This window comes from Aphelocoma coerulescens, chromosome 2 (assembly GCF_041296385.1).
Source record: "Aphelocoma coerulescens isolate FSJ_1873_10779 chromosome 2, UR_Acoe_1.0, whole genome shotgun sequence".
In the NCBI taxonomy this organism is placed as follows: domain Eukaryota; kingdom Metazoa; phylum Chordata; class Aves; order Passeriformes; family Corvidae; genus Aphelocoma; species Aphelocoma coerulescens.
In genome coordinates this window covers 105,844,370-105,848,546 of record NC_091015.1, presented here as the reverse complement: position 1 = coordinate 105,848,546, position 4,177 = coordinate 105,844,370, and positions in this window count along the sequence as shown.

Here is a 4,177-nt window from a genome sequence, read left to right as displayed (position 1 = left end):
ACAGGAATGTGGGATTTGTCAGGCGGAGGGAGGGAGCAGGATGGAAGGAGGGGCAAGAGAAGGGCATCCTTTTTGGAAAGTGGGGCTCTGCTGCTAATAAGCAGCTTGTACCCATCTGAGGGTGGGTTGGAAGGAAGAGTCTGTTTCTTTTCTGTAGCAGACAGCTTCATCTCTGACTTGATTTCCAAGAAATGGTAGGAATGGTAGGGGGCTTCACTGGCTGTATTATTTCCACTTTGATTTCCTTTCAGTTTACCTTTCACTGCTTCTGCATCACTTTCCTTTGCTGGGATGCTCAGACCTCGTGCCGGGCAGAAGAGCATCGTCTCCACCCTCTGCAGCCCCAGCTGTGCACAGCAGCATGGCCAGCACAGCCACCTCCCACCGCCCTGATACACACCAGGGTCTGGGGAAAATGGGGCACATGAGGATCCAGGCTGGGGCTTTCTGCAGGACCCATGCAGGACCCCAACCACCTGTGAAACACCTGCTCAGTGCAGGATGAAGTGCTGATGGTGCCAGTGTTGTCTTCCTCAGTGTCTCCGGTCAGTGCAAAGCTGAGGGAAGCTGAAGCCGTTTGATGAGGAAAATTATTTCCATTCATCTGTGTCTTCATGTATTTGTAATTTTCTTCTGTAAAGGGGAGGAGCGAAGTCATACCACAAATCCAAATGTTGGGTTTGTTTTTTTGTTCTCTAGTCTGTCCCTGGAAACCCAAATGTTTCATTTCACATCAATACTTTGAGTCTGGCCCAAAGAATGAGGCATTTGCCAGCTGCCCTTTATTTCAATTTCCAGATCAGCAATCTGCACCTTTATCCATGCTTTCCCATGTATGGTTGCCTGATTAAGGCTTTCTACAAAGCTAGCCCAGCCTGGGGTTTGGCCACGTGCTCCTTATTTTGCTCTTTACTTGGCAAAAATTGCCATTTATTAATTGATTATCAATATCAGTTAAATAAAACAGCATTGCTGGTGTCCTCAGCTTCCTTGACCCACAGCAGGGCCAGGCAATGGTAGTGCAAATGCTTCCAGCCTCAAGGCACTTACTGAAGCACATTCATTTAAGAGCCAAGTGCATCTGTGGTCAGGGTGAACACACTTGCTTTTCTTTTTAAGCTTTTCAAAACACAGATTTGAGCTCTTCGACCTTGAGTGTTACTGCACAGTGCAAAGCTGAAGCCAAAGTCCTCAATCAAAAGTGTCTATTACTTTTTTAAAATACTTCCTACCTTTAATTCTTATTTATTCCTCTAAGGAAATAAGAGGCAGGAGTGGTTGCTGGGTTTGGTACATGAGCTGCACACACAGCAGCTATCTTCAGTGTGTTGTTTTAATACCGCTGCCAATAGATCCACAGTTCAATATGCTCCTCAAATTTACGGTGTTCCACAGAAAGTCCAACTGGATGAATAAAAATTGTTCTGAGCTGTTTTTTGTTTAGTTTGGTTTTTTTCTCATTCAGGCTTTACTGAGTCACCTAAAGCAATTGGAGAAGCTGAACACATTTTTAGGCATGCAGCAGTGAGGATGGCCACATCCTCACTGCAGGCTGGGATTTACCTGGTTCCAGTCACTTTGAGCCAAATTTTGCAATTCCACCTCTAAGAACCCTAAATCCATTTTGTGCAATACTTGAGGCAGGGCAGACCAGCTAAGCTGTGCACCTATGAGGTGGCCTCTGTATCCATAGGGTATTTCAGTGGAGGGTTTTGTGGGGGGAGTAAAGGCATATCTGGTTCAAACAGAAGAGGAATCTATTGTCTCTGCTCCCTTTTTCCCCTGTGCAGGTATGTTCTGCTGCTGTGTGAAATCAAAACCTCTCTCTATCAGCACTGAAACCACATGGGATGACAAGAATGGACACATATCATCCACGTCCTCATGCACAGGTAACAATGAGCTCTTGTGAGAGCCCTTTAAGCTTTAGGGTCCTTTTTTCTCTCCAATCTGGGCACCTGGTTTCACTGGAGTTGTGTGAGATGCTGAATAAATACTGGTAGTTTAAATAAGGTGTCACTTCTGACCTGCTCTTTCTCCTGAGAGGGCATGGGGAGAACCAGCTATGAGAAGCTCTTCTCGGTGCCCTGAGCTTTGCATCCAATCCCATAAAATCTCACTGTCTTCATCGCTGCCAAATGACAGGGTGCTTCCTGTTGCAAAATATTGCAAAACATGGATAGTGTTTCCTCTTAAGTTTGTTTTGTTAGAAACGTTTCTTAGTAAGAAACCAGTTGTCATGATCATACTACCAAGGGATCTTGTTGGTTATCAGCCATGGTGGTGGTTTCCAGAGCTGGGTTACAAACCATGCTAGAAACTGATGAACATCTCTTTTCTAAAAACCTGGATCAGGATACTGCTGATCTGGGGCAGATGGGTTCTGGCTCCTGGGAAGACAGACGGGGCCAAAAAGTGATCTTCATGCCATGGAGCAGTGCCAGGTGACCTCATCCCACACAGAAGATCAGGCAGCTCTCATGGGGCACAGGAGGCCACCACTGCCAGGGAGCCATGGTGGGAAACGCTGAGAAGAAGAGACTGCAGGATGAGTTCCATGGGGGATCCCTCACCCCAAGGTAAGGCATTACTTTTGGTAGTGAGGCAAGGACAGATGATAGAGAAATCTGTGGAGTGACTCCGGTCTTGCCTGCAAGGGACTTGGGCAGGTCTCCCATAAAAATCTAGACTTTTCCATGTCATTACCTAATGAGTTCCTCTCCCATGCTGAGGTTCCACACCTGAGCAATGTCAGGGGGTGCTTTTGGCCTTGCTGTTGCACTAAGATCTTGACAATAATTTTTCTGAGGTCCAAATATGATCCCAGGCTCCATCCAGGGAATCCCTGAACTGAGATGCTCCCATGCTGCCGTTTAAACACATCAACTTTACAGCATCTCCTTTTTCTTTGCACACTGGAAAAGCTGGACAGTGCTGTGTGATCTCCCTGAAAGAATTCCTGAGTAAAACACAGCTCAGTTTTTCAGGGTTTTTTTCCTCTCAGATCAAATAGGAACCTGCTCAGGGCAAACATTAAATAATTTTTTTAAGCCTTTTTAGCTGCTTCTGAGAACCTCTCTAAAGCAAATAGTAAGTGAATAAAATTGAAATATGTATATATTGAATCAAATGCAACCTGGAAAAAACTGTCTGTAAGGGGTCTCAAAGGAGACAATAATGATTCTGGGAGCACACATGGAGACACACAGCCCAGCCCCAGGTGCCCAAAATCACTGCAGGTGAATACACAGGCGACTTTCAAATCAAATCCAGTCCCAAGCAGTGCTACCGTGAATATGATGTTCTATCAGCACGGAGACCTTGAACTCTATGGTTTCTCGGTTTGATTAATATTACAGGAGGAAGACGATGCAGGTTTCTGTCCATCTTCATCCTGCGGCTCTTCATTCTGGTGAGGGAAGCCCTCCCGAGGGCTGTGAGGAATGAGAAGGTGAGAGAACTCTGCCTGCTGCTGCTCTGCCTTCATAAACTGAGGAGGAGAGTCACAAGATTTAAAAAATTCCTTTCCCCCCCCTAAACTCCACCACTTCTCTGAAGCCTCACGTTTCCCTCCAGCACTTTTGCCTTCGTTCGGGGAGGTTTGAAACTTTAAAGGTCGTCTGCAAGGGACGCACGGCTCTTCCGAAGCGAGAAGGGCCGCGGGGTCGGGCTGCTCCAGCCCACCTCGACGGCTGAGCTCCGTCCTGCCACAACCGCGGTCCGAGCACGCCCGAGCGGGATCCGGGCGGGCAGGAGGCCGGTAGGACGAACCCCGGGAAGGGGGAGACTTCCCCCCGCGACCCCCGCGGGGCCGCCCCCGGGGCGGGGCCGGCGCCCAGAAAGCCGGGCCGGCGGCGGGGCCGGGCAGAGGCTGCGCCGCCGAGGGAGGGACAGAGCGGCTGCCCGCAGCACCATGGAGAGCGGCGCCGAGGGGCGCCTGGACGCCGCCGCCTTCCTCGGTGCCTGGCGGCGCTGCGACGCCGACGGCAAGTGGGGACAGCGTGGGGGGAGCCGGCTGAGGGGTGCGTGGGTGCCGGTCCCGCTGGGTGCCGTGCGGGGGTCTGCCTTTGCAGTGGAGAGGCGGGTCCGCCGGGCTGGGTGCCCGTCCGGGACTGGGTGCGGGTGCGTGCAGTGTGGGTGCCTGGGATGCTGCACGTGGGGCCGGGTGTTTGCCGAC